The 20,390-nt window shown below is 37.3% G+C and overlaps 2 pseudogenes across 1 annotated transcript in view; both read left to right on the top strand.

The window, feature by feature from the left end:
* Positions 1–1,978, top strand: part of LOC148007248 (sulfotransferase 2A6-like) — a 78,721-nt pseudogene extending 76,743 nt beyond the window's left edge. The window contains exon 8 of the transcript XR_015643912.1: positions 1,794–1,978. The product of XR_015643912.1 is annotated as a sulfotransferase 2A6-like (transcript). The remainder of the gene's footprint in view (positions 1–1,793) is intronic.
* Ncl-ps3 (nucleolin, pseudogene 3) overlaps positions 1–20,390 on the top strand; it is a 421,287-nt pseudogene that overhangs the window by 370,707 nt on the left and 30,190 nt on the right.

Here is a 20,390-nt window from a genome sequence, read left to right as displayed (position 1 = left end):
TATGTTGGGGCATCTTTTGGGTATATGCCCAAGAGAGGTATAGCTGGATCCTCAGGCAGTTCAACGTCCAATTTTCTGAGGATCCTCCAGACTGATTTCTAGAATGGTTGTACCAGTTTGCAATCCCACCAACAATGGAGGAGTGTTCCTCTTTCTCGACATCCTCGCCAGCATCTGTTGTCCCCTGAGTTTTTGATCTTAGCCATTCTCACTGGTGTGAGGTGAAATCTCAGGGTTGTTTTGATTTGCATTTCCCTTATGACTAAAGATGTTGAACATTTCTTTAGGTGTTTCTCCGCCATTTGGCATTCCTCAGCTGTGAATTCTTTGTTTAGCTCTGAACCCCATTTTTTAATAGGGTTATTTGTTTCCCTGTGGTCTAACTTCTTGAGTTCTTTGTATATTTTGGATATAAGGCCTCTATCTGTTGTAGGATTGGTAAAGATCTTTTCCCAATCTGTTGGTTGCCGTTTTGTCCTAACCACAGTGTCCTTTGCCTTACAGAAGCTTTGCAGTTTTATGAGATCCCATTTGTCAATTCTTGATCTTAGAGCGTAAGCCATTGGTGTTTTGTTCAGGAAATTTTTTCCAGTGCCCATGTGTTCCAGATGTTTCCCTAGTTTTTCTTCTATTAGTTTGAGTGTGTCTGCTTTGATGTGGAGGTCCTTGATCCACTTGGACTTAAGCTTTGTACAGAGTGATAAGCATGGATCGATCTGCATTCTTCTACATGTTGACCTCCAGTTGAACCACCACCATTTGCTGAAAATGCTATCTTTTTTCCATTGGATGGTTTTGGCTCCTTTGTCAAAAATCAAGTGACGATAGGTGTGTGGGTTCATTTCTGGGTCTTCAATTCTATTCCATTGGTCTATCTGAGATAGACAATTTCTAAGGCAAAACCTAAAGATATTCTGTAATGGAGTGGTGAAAACCAATATGTGGTCAGAAGAGAAAGTGCTACAAATTATACAGATCCTCACGCATCACAAAACAACATATCTGAGTGAAACAGAGGTCTTGCAATCTTGTCAGCTGGGAGTGGCTAGGTTCCCTGTATCTTGTGGGAAAATCAAGAGAGCTGAAATTCAGCTAATAACTGTATCTGCAGCACTCATGTGAACCCACACACACACATAACTAAATCTTTTTTAAGATATCAATTGAAAGTTGCTTGCATGCTTTGAAGAACTTCTATAAGTAAACACTAAAATGTAGACAACACAATTGAAGTCTGTTTGGATAATTGAGATGATAAACATGGTTTAGTTGGCTAGGGTGATGGAACCAGATTTGATTGGAAGTAGGAATAATCTGGATAAATAAAAAGATCAAGTCAGGCTTTCTTGTTCTCTCTTGTTCTTGTTCTTGCCTTCCTGCTCCTGCTTTCTTCATTCCCTTTCTCTCTCTCTCTCTCCACATGCTCATGGCTTCTCTCTCTCTTTCTCTCTCTCTCTATGCCTTTCTCTGCCCCTACTAGCCTCTTAACTCCCCTCCCCATGCCCTGAATAAATTCTGTTCTATACTAACAAAAAAAAAAGATCAAGTCAGTGTTGCTGCTGTTAGATTGTCTACCATATAGGTTGAGTGAGGAAAAAGGTAGGACATAATTTCCCAGAGGGAAAAGTCTGTATATATGATTTCAGGGATTAAATAGGTTTCTACAGAAAATGGTAGTTTGCTTTATTAACTGCGTGGTCTTTATCAAACAGATGGTAAGATCATATGATGGGAGGAGCTAGAACAGAACTAGTCCATTATTAACCACTTACGTGTGTGCTTCCATTTTCCAGGCACAACTGGGGACTGGAAAAATCACTTCACAGTAGCCCAAGCTGAAGCCTTCAATAAAATGTTCTAGGAGAAAATAGCTGGTTTCCCTCCAGGGATGTTCCCATGGAAATATATTTTCAAGAGTTTTAAATATTTTGTGAACACTAATGTTTATGTTTCTGTTGTTCTATACCTGAAAAATTGAATGTAGTCATTGAATAAATTCTGTTGTGGAATTGTGAAAGTGATTTTTTAAGGACAGTGTTAATAATACTAGTAGTATCAACTGTGGTGGTGGTGGTGTTGGTGGTTGGTGGTGGTGGTGGTGGTGGTGGTGGTATGTGTATGTTTCTGTTTGCATTGCCTTCATAGGCCAGAAGAGTGCACTGGTACTAGGGACCTGCAGTTTCATGAAGCTGTAAACTTCCTTCTTTGGGTCCTAGAAACTGATCTCAGGTCCTCTGCCTAAGCAATACAGTACTACTAATATCTCTCTATTTTTGAGAGTCATCTCTTTAGCCTAGAATCATGGAGTCTTGAGTCATCAAATATTTGCTACTTTTATTAATGTTTTGTTGTGTATTATCAGAAAATTCCAATTTACTTACTAGAATTCCAGCTTTAAAACATTATCTTTTCATACATAAGTTATTTATTTGGGGTTTTATTTACTGAGAATGGACATGACAAAAGCTTCTAAGCGTGATGCTATGGAAACTAAACAGGTATTACTCAGTGTTTATGTGTTTACCTTACTTTGTACAAATACATCTTGCTGAACAAACATGTATGTGTATACTTAGTTTTATTTATTTACTTATTTACTTATTTATTCACTTTACATGCTGGTTGCAGCCATCTCCTCTCCTCTTCATTCCACATGCATAACTTCCTCCCTCTGTCTTCTCTTCTCTTCTCTTCTCTTCTCTTCTCTTCTCTTCTCTTCTCTTCTCTTCAAGGAATGGGGGCTCTACCATCCACCATCCCAGGGATGAACCCACCCTGGAAAATCAAATCACATCAGGACTAAGTGCATCCTCTCCTACTAAGGCCAGAGAAAGCACTCCAACTATGGGAAAGCGATCCAAAGGCAGGCAAAAGAGTTCAAATCAGAGACAGCCCCTGCTTCAATTGGTTTTCATGAGACTCATACGAAGACTAAGATTCATAACAGCTACATATGTATAGGGAGCTTAGGTCCAATCAGTGTATACTCTTTGGTTGGTGGTTCAGTCTCTGTGAGCCCACATAGGCCCAAGTTACTTGCTTCTGTATGTGTTCTTCTGGTGATCTTGACAACTGCAGCTCCTTCAATCCTATACACAATTCTTCCATAAGATTCCCTGAGCTTCAGCTAATGTTTGTATATGGTTCTTTGTGTGTTTTCACCAGCTGCTGGATAAAACCTCAAAGATGGCAGATATGGTAGGCTCTTGTTTTCAAGAATAGCAGAGTATCATTAAATAGTGTCAAGTGTTGTCTATCTGCCCTGGTGTGGTGATGTCAATTTAGAAAAAGGGCTATACTTTAAACCCACTAGTTCCAGCACTGCAGTGCCTCAAGATACTTGCTAGATATCTTATGAGGAACATATATCCCAACTCCAAGGTGGCCCAGTGTCGTTGTACCACACACTCTCCCAAACTCAATTCTCCACAAGAAAGAACACACAACACAATAACCTCTAAACCAGTTGATAAGGTATAATTGCCCACCTAAACATACAAAGCTTTGTACACATCCATCCCTTAAGAATCTCAACATCAGCCTCCAAGTTCTCTTCACCATTTTTCTTCCAGTCTGCTTCAGTCTCCCCACCCTTCACAGCACCCTTTCTGTTACAGTCTCCTCCTCTTCCATAAAACTTTTCTTTTGCCCCTCCTTCCTTCTTGTTCAATGACAGGCTTTTGCTTGTACCTGCCTATACCTAAGTGATGATATCATCTTACAGGGTGGGTCTCAGTTTGGCCTGTGTTGGTTTGCCATTCCATCAAACTTTTCTGGGTGAAGGTTTAGTGGGTAGGCTGGTAACCCATGCACTTCATTGGAAGTTTTTCCTGGCTACAGGAGGCGGCCACTCCAATCTTCATGCCCCCATGCAAGGAGAATCAGCTAGAGTCACTCTCACATCCTCCCAGGAATCTCTCCCATTCCAGGTGTCCAGCTTGTTTCAGAGTTGCTCCATTACCACCAATTTCTCCTTTTCCTTGCAGCCCTCTACTTCAAACCCTCAACTCCCCATACTTGATTTTCTCCCCAAACCTAAGCCGCAGCACCTCTCCCACACAATTTCCCCTTTCCATTTACTTTTGATGTCTATTTTATTTCCCCTTCTGACTGAGAATCCAGCATCCTCCCTTGAGTCCTCCTGTTACTTAATTTTTTGGGAATCTGTGAATTGTTACATGGTTATCCTGAACTTTATGATTAAAATCCAATTATAAGAGAGTACATATCATTTTTGTCTTTCCACGTCTGGGTTACCTCACTTAGGATGATCTTTTCCAGTTATATTTATTTGCATGCAAATTGCATAATGTGTTTGTGTTTAATAGTGGAATAGCATTCCATTGTTTAAATGTACCACATTTTTTATACGTTCTTCCTTTGAGTGTCATCTAGATTGTTTTGACTTTCTGTCTATTATGAAATAAAGCATCTATAAATATAACTGAACAAATGTTCTCATCATATGGTGGAACATCTTTTGGATATCAATCCAGGAGTGGTGAAGCTGCATCTTGAGCTACAACTATTCCAAACTTTCTGAGAAACTGGCAAATTGATTTTCAAAGTGGCGGTAGAAGTTTGCAGTCTCCCAAGCAATAAGAAAGTGTTCCCTTTGTCCCACTTCCTCAACTGCATAAGATTTCCCTCGAGTTTTTGAACTTAGCCATTCTAATGAGTGTAAAATAGAATCTCAGAATCGTTTTTTATTTGCATTTTCTTGATGATGTTAAACATTTCTTTAAGTACCTTGTGAGATTCTTCTGTAGAGAATTCTCTGTTTACATAAGTTCACCATTTTTTAAATTGTCTTACGTGGTTTGTTGATATTTAATTCTTGAGTACTTTATGCATTTTAGATATAAGCCCACTGTCAGATATAGTGTTAATGAAGATCTTTTCCTATTCAGTAGGGTACCATTTTGTCCTTTTTTTGCTGTCCTTTGCCTAATAGAAACTGTTCGGATTTCATGAGGTTCCGTCTATTAATTGTTGATATTAGTGTCTGGGCTGTTGGTGTATGTTGAAGAAGTCCTCTCCTATACCAATGTGTTCAAGGCAGTTCTCCACTTCCTTTCCTATCAGATTTAGTGTATCTAGTTTTACATTGAGGTCTTTGATCCACTTGCACATGCATTTTGTGTGGGGTGATAGATATGAGTCTACTTGCATTCTCCTACATGCAGACATCCAGTTATACCAGCACCACTGATGCTTTCAGTTTTCCATCATTTTGGATTCTCTGTCTAAAAACTAGTATCCATGTGTAGGTTTACTTCTGGGTAAACAACTTATTCAATTCATGGAATTACTTGTCTGTTTTTATGTAATGCCATGTGGTTGTTATTACTATTCCTTGTAGTAGAGATTGAAATCAGGTGATAATTCTAGAAGTTCTTTAAGTGTACATGATTGTTTAGCTATCCTGACTCTTTTCCTTTAGCACATAGAGTGAAGAATTATTCTTTCAAGGTTTGGAAAGAACTGTGTTAGAATTTTGATGGGAATTATAGTGAATACATAGATTGCTTTTGGTAAGATGGCCATTTTTACTGTGTTAATCCTACTGATATATGAGCACATTAGGTGATGCCATCTTCTGATTTATTCGATTTCTTGGTAGACACCTGAAGTTATTGTCATACAGATCTTTCACTTACTTGTGTAGAGTTACACCAAGATGTTGTATATTATCTGTGGCTATTTTGGGGGTTGCTGTTTCCTAACTTCTTTTTCAGCCCATTTAACTTTTCTGTAAAGAAGGGTTACTGATTTTTTTGAGTTAATTTTATATCTAGCCCTTTTGCTGAAGATGTTTATCAGCTATAAGAGTTCTCTGATAGAATATTAGGGGTCATTTAAGTATACTATCATATCATCTGCAAATAGTGATGTTTTGACTCTTTCCTTTCCAATTTGTATCACCTTGTTGTTTTATTGCCCTATCAAGAATTTTGAGTACTACATTGAATAAATTTGGAGAGCATGGATAGCCTTATCTTGTATCTGATTTTATTGGAATTGTTTAAGGTTTCTCTCCATTTAATTTGATGATGGCTATTGGTCTAGTGTATAGTACCATCATTGTCTTTAGCTATGTGCCTTGTATCCCTGATAATTCTAAGACATTTAAGATGAAGAAGGGATGTTGGATTTTGTCAAATGCTTTTCAACATCTAATGATGAGATCATTTTTTTTTCTATTCAGTTTTTTATATGGTAGTGTACAATGGTAGATTTTTGTATGGTGAACATCCCTGCATTCCTGACAAGGAGACTACTTGATCATAATCAATCATGGTTTTGTTATGATCTTTGGATTTGCAAATATTGTGTTGAGTATTTTTGCATCAATGCTTATGAGGGAAATTAGTCTGTAATTCTCTTTCTTGGTTGAGTCTTTGTGTTGTGTAGGAATCTGGGTTACTGTTGACTCATGAAATGAATTTGGCAGTATGCTGTCTGTTTCTCTTTTGTAGAAAAATTTGAAAAAGTATCAGTATTGCTCTTCTTTGAAAGTCTGGTAGAATTCTATGCTAAAACCATCTCTCCTGGAGCTTGTGTGTTGGGGTATAATTTAAAAAGAGCATGACTGATTCCCTCATGCTTCCCTTCTTCATGCTGGGCCCCTGCGACTCTTGGAGTCAGGTGTTCACTCACTGGTATTAGTTCTGGCACCATAGGGCCATATACGACTAACCTTAATTTATCTCAGAAGTGGTTGCTTTCAGTGAGGCACCACACCATATTAGTCTAGCTATCTTCTTGCTGCAGCAGTCTCTCCACTCCCCTTGCTAGTCACACTGGCCAGCCCTGACCAGCCTCCCAGTTTCAGATACCCAGTTATATCAAGACTCAACATACTTTAACCCAACAATCAGTTGTATATGTTTAATACTCAATGTACAGTACATCCACACAATACATTTACAACCAATTGATAAGGATATAAATCGCCCACACAGATAAGATAAATTAGTCTACAGATCTGTTCCAGGTACCTTGGCAATTGACTATCATCAAGATCCTGTCAACCTTCTCAGTTTTATTTTGATTCTCCCTCTTGCTCTCCCTCTCTACAAAATTTTTCCCCACCTTATTCTTTTACTGTCCAATCATGGCCTTGATCTAACTTGTGTGAGTCTTCACCTGCATAATGACAACAACCTACACTTGTGTCCTTTTTTACCATAGAAAAGCTTTATGACTGCTTCTGTTTCTTTAAGGGTTATAAGTGTATTGAAATTGTTTACCTGATCGTAAGTTTGGTAAGTTGTATCTATCAAGAAAATAATTGACTTTACTTTTATATTCCAATTTTATGAAGTAGAGGTTTTTAAAGTAAGATTTAATGAATATTTTGTATTTCCTAGGTGTCTGTTGTTATGTTCCCCTTTTCATTTCTGATTTTAAATTAAATATTCTTTCTATATCTTTTAGCTAATTTCGCTGAGAGCTAGTCTATTTTTGTTGATTTACTCAAGAAAACAATTCTTTGCTTCATTGAGCCTTTTTATTGCACTCTTTTATTCTAATTTATTGATTTCATCTTTGAATTTGATTTTTGCCTCCTATCCTCTTCTCTTGAGTTCATTTACTTCATTGTTTTAGTTCTTTCAGGTGTGCTGTTAGGTACCTAGCATGAGACATCATCAATTTCTTTATGAAAGCACTTAGTGCTATGAATTTTCCTCCTAGCATTGCTTTCATTGGTTCTCATAAGCTTTGGTATGTTGAGGTTTCCTTTTTAAATAATTCTAGAAATTCTTTAATTTCTTTTCCATTTCATCCATGACTTAGTAGTTGTTCAGTAGAGTTGTTCAGTCTCCTTGAGTTTGTAGGCTTTCTGCTGTTTCTCTTGTTTTTTTTTTTTTGTTTTTGTTTTTGAAGCACTGTCTTCCCACAGGGGTCTGATAAGATGCCAGAGGTTAGTTTAACTTTTTTTGTATCTGTTTAGATTTGCTTTGTGACTAAGTATATGGTTAATTTTTAAGAAAGTTCTTTGATAGAATGAGAAGACAATATATTCTTTCATGTTTGAATAAAATATTCTGTAGATGTCTGTTAGGTACACTTGATTTATAACATCTGTTTGTTTCATTATTTATCTCTTTAGTTTCTGTCTACATAGCCTGCACATTAGTAAGAGTAAAGTGATGAAACCTTCCACTATTAATATTTGGGGTTCAATGTGTGATTTCAGTTTTGGTAGTGCTCCTTTTATAAATGCAGGGCCCTTGTCTTTGGGGAATGGACATTCAGAATTGAGCTATCATCTTGATTGGTTTTTTGTCTGATGACTATGAAGAGTACTATTCAATCTGTGTATAAATTTTGGTTGGGAGTCTATTTAATTAGATATTAGATAGGCTGTTTCAGCTTCATTTTTGGGTACATTTGCTTGAAAAATATTTTCCCAGCCCCTTTTCTGAGGTAATGTCTATCTTTGTTGCTGAGGTATGCTTATTTTGTGTAACTGATTGATGGATCTTGTTTTCAAGTACATTCTGTTAGCCTGTCACTTTGTATTGGCGAGGCAAATACATTGATGTTGAGAGATATTAAATAGAAATGATTGTTAATTCATATTCCAGTAAATTCCCAACCCACATAAGCCCATGTAGAAAACACACAACACAATTTTTGCATTTATAAGCTGTACATTTAGATTGGGCTGATCTACTACTATACTAATCTATTTCCCAGCTATAATATCACCTGCTTCTTGCAGTTTCTCCAGGTCATGTGTTTCTGCTCCATCTTCCTCCTACCTCTTCTTCCTCCATCCTTCTTCATCATCCCTTACCCTTCTTCCATTCTCTAAATCCTCTAGCCCCACCTTTCCATTCTACTGCCCAATCACAGGCTATACCCTTTATTTGAGCAGTTACAATGGGGAGATTGTTCACATAAAGTCACCTGATTCTGTGATCTACTACTCATTAAGGTAGCCCCTTTTGAGTATGCAAAACTAATGTCAGAATACAAACAGCACCAGGTCTACCCACAACATATCCCCCATTTGGTTCAATTAAAAGGCTTTTTCTCTCAGATATAAATAGAAAACAACTATTACAATTACATTAATTGTAAGGTATAAGATACACTTAACTCTCAGTCTATCATATCTGTCAATTTCAGTAAAGCACTCTACTATCTATTTTAAGTTAAGGAGTTTACAATCTGATATCTGAATTATGTTTAGGTCTTGGCTTGTATTACTACCTGGATGTTATCTCCTCAAATCTGTATCATGGCACCATGAGACTATAATTAGTCTTCAACCCTGTCAGAATGTTTGGACTACTTAAACATTACCTGAAATAGCCAATTTGTTGACACTGCTTACTACTGGGACATTTCCCAAAATGTTGGAAAACCAGTCTATAGGGTTCTGGTCCAGGATCATTTGAAAGAACTTGGTAAAAAGAGTTATGATGGACTTTTTACTCTGTGTTGGCAGAGATATCAGTCAACTATTTGGCATAATAGGCCCTTGTCCCAGACAGTATTTTTGTCAGAAGATGAAGTAAGATAATTTTTGCTCAATAGGTATCTTGCCACAACTGGCAAAACTCCACTAATGCCCAAATTTTTCTTTACATCAAGAACAGGGTATTGTCATCAAGAAACATGCCTCTAGTTGAATGATCTTTAGTAATGAAATGACCTGAAATATCATATTCTGTGGGGATCTGACAAATTTTAAATCTATCTATATATATAAAATATACCTGAATTTTTTATTGGAAAATTTTAATTTATATTTCAAATGTTATTCCCTTTCCAGGTTTGCTATCCATAAGCACTCTACCGCATCCTCATACTCCATTTTTAATAAGGTTGTTCCCTCTCCCCAGATATGCCCCACTATCGTGCCTACTGGTACTGACATTCCCCTACAATGGAGGGGGTCCTCTCTAGGCAGGAACAGAGGCTTCTTCTCCCATTGGTGCCCAACAAGGCCATCCTCTGCTTCATATGCAGCTGGAGCCATGGGTCTGTCCATGTGTACTATTTGGGTAGTAGTTTAGTCCCCAGGAGCTTTGGTTGGTTGGTACTATGTTCTTATGGGGTTGCAAGCCCCTTCAGCTTCTTCAATGGGGACCCTCTTCTTAGTTCAATTGATTGCTTCTAGCATTTGCATCTGTCTTTGTCGTGCTCTGGCTGAGCCTTTCAGAAAACACCTATATCAGTCTCCTGTCAGAATTCACTTCTTGGTTTTGTCAATATTGTTGAGGTTTGGTGGCTGTGTGTAGATAGATAGATAGATAGATAGATAGATAGATAGATAGATAGATAGATAGGCTGGATCCCCAGGAGAGGCAGTCTCTGAATGGCCATTCCTTAAGACTCTGCTCCAAACTTTGTCTCCATATCTCCTCCTATGAATGTGTTTGTTACTCTTTTTAAGTCCTCTTCAGAAGGATTGAATCATCCACACTTTGGTCATCTTTCTTCTTGAGCTTCATGTGGTCTGTGGATTGTGTCTTGGGAACTTCAAGGTTTTGGATTAATATCCACTTATCAGTAAATGCATACCATGGGTGTTTTTGTGATTGGGTTATCGCACTAAGGATGATATTTTCTAGTTCCATCCATTTGCCTATGAATTTCATGAAGGCATTGTTTTTGATAGTGGAGTAGCACTCCATTGTGTATATTTACCAAATTTTCTGTGTCAATTCCTCTACTGAAGGACATTTGGGTTAGTTCCAGCTTCTGGTTTTTATAAATAAGGCTGCTATGAACATAGAGGATGATGTGTCTTTGTTGTAAGTTGGAGCATAATTTGAGTGGTATATCTGGGTCCTCAGGTAGTACAATGTCTAATTTTCTGAGAAAACTCCAGACTGATTTCCAGAGTGGTTATACCAGCAGGCAATCCCACCAACAATGGAGGAATGTTCCTCTTTGCCCACATCCTTGCCTGAATCTTCTGTCACTTGAGATTTAAACTTATCCATTCTGATTGGTATGAGGTGGAAACTCAGGGTTGTTTTGATTTGCTGTTTCCTGATGTCTAAGGATGTTGAACATTTCTTTAGGTACTTCTCAGTCATTTGATATTTCTTAGCTCTGTACACCATTTTTATAGGTTTATTTGACTCTCTGGTGTCTAACTTCTTGAATATTTTGTATGTATTGGATTTTAGCCCTCTATCAGATGTAGGACTGGTAAAAATCTTACTCAATCTGTTCCTTGCTGCTTTGTCCTAATGACAATGTCCTTTGCCTTATGGAAGCTTTGCAATTTTATGAGGTCCCATTTGTTGTTTCTTGATCTTAGAGTACAAGCTATTGGTGTTTTGTTCAGGAAATTTTCGCCAGTGCCAATGTGTTCAAGGCTCTTCTCCACATTTTCTTCTACTAATTTGAATGTATCTGGTTTTGTGTAGTGGTCCTTCAACCACTTGAACTTGAGCTTTGTACACTGAAATAAATATGGATTGATTTTCATTCTACATGCTGACCTCAAGTTTAACCAGCAACATTTGTTGAAAATGCTATCTTTTTTTTCCACTGTGTAGTTTTAGCTCCTTTGTCAAAGATCAAGTGGCCATAGGTATGTGGGTTCATTTCTGAGTATTCACTTATATTCCACTGATCTGCTTGCTTGTCTCTGTACCAAATATCATACAATTTTTATCACTATTGCGCTGTAATACACCTGGAGGTAAGGGATGGTAATTCCCACAGAAATACTGTTATTGTTGAAACAAGTTTACAATTTGATGGGATTTTTGTAATCCAAAATAATTTGCAAATTTCTCTTACTAACTCTATGAAGAATTGATTTGGAATTTTGATGGAGAGTGATTTCAATCTGTAGATTACTTTCACCAAGATGGTCAAATTTACTATATTAATCCTACCAATCCATGAGCATGGGAGATCATTCTATCTTCTGAGATCCTCTTCAATTTCTTTCTTCAGAGACTTGAAGTTCTTGTCATTCAGATCTTTCACTTGCTTGGTTAGAGTCATATCAAGGTATTTTTTATATTATTTGGGAATATTATGAAGGGTATTATTTTTCTAATTTCATTCTCTGTCTGTTTATCCTTTTGTAGAAGAAGGCCACTGATTTGTTTGAGTTAACTATATACCCAGCGACTTTGCTGAAATTGTTCTCTGGTGAAACTTTTGCGGTCACCTAAGTATACTATCATATCATCTGCATATAGCGATATTTTCACTACTTCTTTCCAATCTGTATCCCTTTGACCTCCTTTTGTTGTCTGATTGCTTTGGCTATGATTTTGAGTACCATATTGAATAAGTAGGGAGAGAGTAGGCAGCGTTTTCTAGTCCCTGATTTTAGTGGGATTGCTTCAAGTTTCTCTCCATTTAGTTTGAGGTTGGCTACTGGTTTGCTGAATATTGCTTTTACTATGTTTAGGTATTGGCCTAGAATTGTTGATCTTTCTAGGACTTTTGACATAAAGAAGCGTTGAAATTTGTCAAATGCTTGCTAAGCATCTAATGAAATGATCATGTAGTTCTTCTTTTGAGTTTGTTTATATACTGGATTTCATTGTTTGATTTACATATATTGAACCATTTCTGCATCCTTGGGATTAAGCCTACTTGTGCATGATTAATGATCATTTTGATGTATTCTTGGATATGGTTTATGAGAAATTTATTAAGTAGTTGTGCATCATTATTTTTAATGACAATTTGAAGTATTCTTTTTTTTTGTTGGGTTATTGTGTAGCCTAGGTATAAGAGTAATTGTGGCTTCATAGAAGGAATTGGGTAGTGCTCCTTCTGTTTCAATTTTGTTGAATAATTTAGACAGTATTGGTATTAGGTGATCTATGAAGTTCTGAAAGAATTTTGTAGTAAACCCATCTGGGTCCTGGGCTGTTTTAGTTAGGAGACTTTTAATAAATGCATCTATTTCCTTAGGAGGTATGGGACTCTTTAGATGGTTTATCTGATTTTGATTTAACTTTGGTACCTGTTATTTGTCTAGAAAATTATCCATTTCTTCTGGATTTTCCACTGTATTTGAGTAAAGGCTTTAGTAGTAGGAACTGATGACTGTTTGAATTTCCTCAGATTCTGTTATGCCTGTCGTTTCCCTTCTGATTTTGTTAAGTTGGATAAAGTCTCTGTGACTTCTAGTTAGTCTGGTAAGAATTTTTCTATATTCTTGGTATTTTGTAAGAACCAGTTCCTGCATTTGTTGATTCTTTGTATAATTTATTTGATCTTACTTGTTTGATGCCAGCCCTGAGTTTAAGTATTTCCTGCCATCTATTCCTCTTGGGTGTATTCCTCCCTTTTTTATTCTTGAGATTTTAGGTGTATTGTCAAGCTGCTAATGTATGCTCTGTCCAGTTTCTTTTTGCAGGCAGTCAGATCTATGAGTTTTATTCTTAACACTGCTTTCATTGTGTCCCATACATTTGTTTATGTTGTACCTTCATTTTCATTAAATTCTAAATCATCTTTAATTTCTTACTTTATTTCATCCTTCACCAAGTTATCACTTAGTAGATCATTGTTCAACTTCCATGTCTATGTGTGCTTTCTTTGATTTCTTTTGTTATTGAAGACCAGCCTTAGTCCTTGGTAATATGATAGGATGGTATGAGATTATTTCAATCTTCTTGTATCTATAGACACCCATTTTGTGACTGATTGTATAGTCAATTTTGAATAAGGTATGATTAGCTACTTAGAAGAAGGTAGATTCTTTTGTTTTAAGATGAAATTTTCTATAACTATCTGTTAAATCTATTTTTCCTAACTTTTGCTAATTTCTCTGTGTCTCTGTTTATTTTGTGTTTTTATGATCTGTCCATTGATGAGAGTGGGGTGTTGAAATATCACACTATTATTGTGTGAAATGCAGTATGTGCTTTGACCTCCAGTAAGGTATCGTTTATGAATGTAGTTGCCGTTGCATTTGCCACATGTATATTCAGGATTGATAGTTCATCTTGGTGGATTTTTCTTTTGATGAACATGAAGTGTTCTTCTTTATCTTGTTTGATAACTTTTGGTTGAAAGATAATTTTATTTGATATTATAATGGCTACTCCAGCTTGTTTCTTGGGATCATTTGCTTGGAAAATTGTTTTCCAGCCATTTATTCTGAGGTATTGTCTGTCTTTGTCACTGACGTGTGTATGCAGCATAATTCTGGGTCTTCCTCATGTATCCAATCTGCTAGTCAATGTCTTTTTATTGGAAAATTGCATCCATTGATGTTACTAGATATTAAGGACCAGTGATTGTTGTTTTCTTTTATTTTTGTTGTTAGAGATGGAATAATGTTTGTGTGGCTATCTTCTTTTGGTTTTGTGGTAAGGAGATTACTTTCTTGCTTTTTACTAGTGTTTATTTCCCCTTCTTGTGTTCGAAATTTTCATCTATCATCCATTGTAGGGCTGGATTTGTGGAAAGATATTGTGTAATTTTTTTGTCATGGAATATCTTCGTTTCTCCATCTTTGGTAATTGAATGCTTTGCTGGATACAGTCGCCTGGGCTGGCATTTGTGTTTTCTTAGGGTCTGTATGACATCTGCCCAGGAACTGCTGGCTTTCAAGCTCTCTCGTGAGAAAGTTGGTGTAATGCTAGTAAGTCTGCCTTTACATGTTACTTAACTTTTTTTCCTTAATTCATTTAATATTCTTTGTTTTGTGTGTTTGGTATTTTGACTATTATGTGACAGGAGTAATTTCTTTTCCGGTCCAATCTATTTGTAGTTCTGTAGGCTTCTTGAATGTTTATGAGCATCTCTTTCTTTAGGTGAGCATAGTTTTCTTCTAGAATATTGTAAATATTTACTGTCCCTTTAAGTTGGAAATCTTCCCCCTCTTCTATACCTATTATATTGAAGTTTCATGTTCTCATTGTGTTCTAGATTTCATGAATGTTTTGAGTTAGGAGCCTTTTGTGTTTTATATTTTCTTTGTTGGCTGTGTTAATGTGTTCTATGGTATCTTCTGCCCCTGAGATTCTCTCTTCTATCTCTTTTATTCTGTTGGTGATGCTTGTGTCTATGACTCCTGATCTCTTTCCTAGGTTTTCAATCTACACCTTTGTCTCCCTTTGTGATTATTTTATTGTTTCTATTTCCATTTTTCAATTTTGAATGGTTTGTTCAATTCCTTCACCTGTTTGGATGTGTTTTCCTTTAATAGGTTAAGGGATTTTTGTGTTTCCTCTTTATGGCTTGAACTTGTTTACCAGTGTTGTCCTGTGTGTTTGAAAGGGATGTAATACACTATATAAACAAATTCAAAGATCAGAACGACATGGCCATTTCATTAGATGCTGAGAAAGCAGCTGACAAAATTCAACACACTTTCATGATAAAAGTCTTGGAAAGATCAAGAATTCAAGGCCCATATCTAATCATAGTAAAAGCAATATACAGCAAACGAGTAGTTAACATCAAACTAAAGGGAGAGAAACTTGAAGAAATCCCACTAAAATCCGGGACTAGACAAGGTTGCCCACTCTCCCCCTACTTAATCAATATGGTACTCGAAGTCTGAGCTAGAGTAACCAGACAGCAAAAGGAGATCAAAGGGATAGAAATTGGAAGGGAAGAAATAAAAATATCACTATTTGCAGATGATATGATAGTTTACTTATGTGACCCCAAAAGTTCCACCAGAGAACTACTCAACCTGATAAACAACTTCAGCAAAGTGGCTGGGTATAAAAATAACTCAAACAGATCAGCAGCCTCCCTCTACTCAAAGGTTAAACAGGCTGAGAAAGAAATTAAGGAAATGACACCCTTCACAATAGTCCCAAATAACATAAAATATCTTGGTATGACTTTAACTAGGCAAGTGAAAGATTGGTATGATAAGAACTTCAAATTTCTGAAGAAAGAAATTGAGGAAGATCTCAGAAGATGGAAAGATCTTCCATGCTCATGGATTGGCAGGATTAATATAGTAAAGATGGCCATTTTGCCAAAAGCAATCTACAGATTCAATGCAATCCCCATCAAAATTCCTACTCTATTTTTATAGAGATTTAAAGAACAGTTTGCAATTTCATTTGGAATAACAAAAACCCAGGATAGCGAACGCTATAATCAACAATAAAAGAACTTTTGGGGGAATCACTATCCCTGAACTCAAGCAGTGTTATACAGCAATAGTGATTAAAAACTGCATGGTATTGGTACAGAGACAGACAGATAGACCAGTGTAATAGAATTGAAGACCCAGAAATGAACCCACACACCTACAGCCACTTGATCTTTGACAAAGGAGCTAAAACCATCCAATGGAAAAAAAGATAGCATTTTCAAAAAATGGTGCTGGTTCACCTGGAAGTCAGTATGATGAAGAATGCAAATCCATCTATTCTTATCACCATGTTCAAAGCTTAAGTCCACGTGTATCAAGGACCTCCACATCAAAGCAGATACACTCAAAGTAATAGAAGAAAAAGAGGTGAATAGTCTCAAACAGGTGGACAACAGTGGCTTATGCTCTAAGATCAAGAATTGACAAATGGGACCTTATAAAACTGCAAAGCTTTTGTAAAGCAAAAGACACTGTCATCAGGACAAAACAGCAACCAACAGATTGGCAAATATTTAGCCCATCTGATAGAGGGCTAATAGCCAAAATATACAAAAAAATCAAGAAGTTAGACTCCAGAGAGCCAAATCACCCTATTAAAAATGGGGTACAAAACGTTCTCAGCTGAGGATTATCTTATGGCCAAAAAGCAACTAAAGAAATGTTCAACATTCTTAGTCATCAGGTGATTGCAAATCAAATCAACCCTGAGATTCCACCTCACACGAGTCAGAATAGCTAAGATAAAAAAAAAACCCTCAGGTGAAAGCAGATGCTGGTGAGGAGGTGGAGAAAGAGGAATACTCCTTCATTTTGGTGGGATTGCAAACTGGTGCAACTACTTTGGATATCAGTCTGGAGGTTCCTCAGAAAATTGGATATTCCACTACCTGAGGACCCAGCTATACCTCTCTTGGGCATATACCCAAAATATGCTCCAATATACAACAAAGGCAAATGGTCCACTATGTTCATACCACCTTATTTATAATAGTCTGAAGCTGGAAAGAACCCAGACGCCCTTCAGCAGAGGAATGGATACAGAAAATGTGCTCCATCTACGCAATGGAATACTACTCAGCTATCAAAAACGATGACTTTATGAAATTCATAGGCAAATGGATGGAACTGGAAAAATATCCTGAGTGAGGTAACCCAATCATAGAAAAACACACATGGTATGCACTCGTTGATTAGTGGATATTATCCAAAAAGTTCAAATTACCCAAGATGCAATCTACAGACCACAAGAAGCTCAAGAAGAAGGAAGACCAAAATGCAGATGCTCCCACTCCTTCTTAAAAGGGGGAAATATTCATAAGAGGGGGTAGGGAAGCAAAGTTTAGAGCAGTGACTCAAGGAATGGGCATTCTGTGCCTGACCCACATGTAGCCCATATATATATATATATATATATATATATATATATATATATATATATATATATACAGCCACCAAAATTAGATAAGATTGATGAAGCTAAAAAAATGCATGCTGAAAGGGAGTGGATATAGATCTCTCCTGAGAGACACATCTAGAGCTGTCCAATACAGAAGTCAATGCTAGCAGCAAACCACTGAACTGAGAATAGGACCCCCTTGGGGGAATTATACGAAGTATGGAAAGAGTTGAAGGAGCTTGCATCCCCATAAAGCAACAATGCCAACCAACTAGAGCTTCCAGGGACTATGTCACTAGCAAAAGACAATACATGAACTGACCAAGGTCTCCAACTGCATGTGTAACAGAGAATAACCTTGTTGGGGCACCAGTGGAAGGGAAAACCCTTGGTCTTACCACGATTGGGAATATGGGGGAGGACAATGAGGGGGATGTATTAGGAAAATACCCGTGTGGGAGAGGGGGAGGGTAGGGAATAGGGGCTTATGGGCAGGAAACTGGAAAAGGGAATATTTTTGAAATGTAAGTAAAGAAATGTATAATAAATAATTAAAAAATAAAATATTACTGCAACCAAAACAAGGTTCTCCAGAAAAATTCTTACTTGTTACAATAAAAGCGTTCATTTGTAAAATCCCAAAAAACGGAGTTATTCATATTTTTTCTTAATTCCTCTATCATTATCATGAGATATTATTTTAAATACAAAGCTGGCTTCCTTATGTGTTTGGATATCTAGTATTTGTTTTGGTGGGAAAACTGGGCTATGTTGATGCCAAGTAGTTTTGGTTTCTGTTGCTTAGGTTCCTGTGCTTGCCTCTCACCATCAGGTTGACTCTGATGTAGTCTTTCTGTCTCTGACAGTGGGTTGACCCTCATTTAAGCCTGTGTGTCAGCACTCCTGTTGACCAGCTTTCTTTCAGCCAAATCTGGGTATAGAGTGCTGTGGAACCAGGTCAGCTTTAGGAGATGGCAGAAATGGGAAGGGTCCTGTCCCAGACTGCTCCCAGGCTTTTGTTTCCTGAGGCCTCCAGGAGAGTCACATGGAGCAGAAGAGTGGTTCTTACCTCTGCTTTCAGGGCTATTATCACTTCTGGTGATTGCCTTTCAGCTCCAGGTGTAGGCAGAAACTAGATGAGTCCTGCCTCTTGCTGCTCTTAGATTCCTGTGCCCAGAGAGCACAGAGGGCTCTAGGTGGGTTCCTCTTGGGCCAGGAATGTTAGCAGAAGTAGTTGTCTCCTCTTAGCTCTCAGGATTGTCCACACATCTGAAAGTCCAGCTTTCTCCCCCATGGGATTTTAGTATAGAGAGATGTGGGCCTAAATTCTTAAATCTAATTATTCTTAGTCATTTCTCTTTGAGTACAGTTAAAACACTTTATTATAATTAAATCAGAATCAAATATAACCATGAGTTTACTATAAGGACCTTAACTTGTGATACTTAATTATCCTAAAAAGTTTGTAAAGCCAGTTCATAGTCTAAGCCTTGTGTTCTCAAAGGAGTAGCATAGACACAATGCCTATCAAAGTGTAACAATATTAATTTGAAATTTTGTATCAATATAAGAAATTTGCCCCAATGGCAACCTTAAATCTGTATCAATCAGTAAATTCTGTACCAATGTAAAATTATAACTTCAATTTGCATTAATTACAAAGATTTCTGCCAGTGTAATATATCTCAATAAGATGTTGTGTTCAGCAAGGGAAGCTCAGGAGGGAAAATGCAAGGAGATGCAAACCAAGTCCAAATTGTGAGGCACACCAAAGCAGTGAATAGAAGTACAAGGAAGGAAGGCTGAAGGTCTTCAGGTCCTTCTGATAGCCATTTTTTTCAGCATGAAATCTGAAACTTCCTGCAAGAGTGGGAAGTGGTCAAATATCAAATCAGCCACCCAGGCAAGAAGATCAAAAAGAAGCTTAATTCCCTTTGTAGGCACCTTGATCAACAGGGTCTAAGGAAGAGCTGGGATAGCTGCATCCAACTGATGCTGAACATGAGGGACCTGCACAGAGCTCTCTTAATGAGAGGCCAACAACTGTACCCTTGGTTCTTCCTTATGCATGGGAATTATACATGATCCTTGGACACAGAATCCAAGTCTCAGGTGGGCTTATAATGCCCTACTTTTCATGTACCGTGAAACTCCAATGGTGATGCGATTTCCAGTACACTAGCCTTGGGATTCTGGTGTGTTTGCATCTTCTGCACAGCTTCATGGGAACCATCACTGATGATGTCCAGTCAGGATTCACTTGTTCCCAGATGGGAAGCCTGGAGTGCCAGGTGTCCATTCACAGTTCCACCTGTACTTCCTGCCTCTGTCCCTGGAAACACCAACTTTCAGCTGCTGTGGTCAACTTGGGTTGACAGCCCAAATCCTCAGTGAAGCCACATGGAGATTTTTTTTCTCTAAAATGCTCAGAATCATACAGAATTTTATGGATACTCAATTTCTCTATCTCAACAGAGAGGAAAATATGAAATGAATTAAATTTCCACAATTTAAAACAAGAATAAATTTAATAACCTACCAGTTTTTGTTCCTCTAATTTCTATGATATTACTATATCCCCATTTTTCTCTTCTATCCCCCCTTCCTTTATGTAAAAAGGAAGGCTAGAGAAGAGGAAAGGAAAGGTAGAAATCCCTGAGTCTAAGCTCTCTAATTTCCTTCCTGTCCAAAGCTACAACATTTGTGAATTATCCCGTAAAATGACAACATATCTATAATTCATTAAATAGTAAGAACCATCCACCCTAAACTAAGGGACTGGAACAACAATACTATTATTCTTGCTTTTAGCTGAATTGGGGAGAATAATTCCTTTCTGGGGAATCAAAGAGAAATAGGAGAATTGGTTTTGTCAAAGGAGGGCTCATTTTCCTTCCATTCTCTATGTGTTGAGAAAATTCA

The sequence above is a fragment of the Rattus norvegicus genome, chromosome 1, assembly GCF_021556685.1.
Source record: "Rattus norvegicus strain SHRSP/BbbUtx chromosome 1, alternate assembly SHRSP_T2T, whole genome shotgun sequence".
Classification (NCBI taxonomy): domain Eukaryota; kingdom Metazoa; phylum Chordata; class Mammalia; order Rodentia; family Muridae; genus Rattus; species Rattus norvegicus.
Note: the sequence above shows the minus strand (reverse complement) of the source record. Positions and strands in the feature narration are given on the sequence as shown.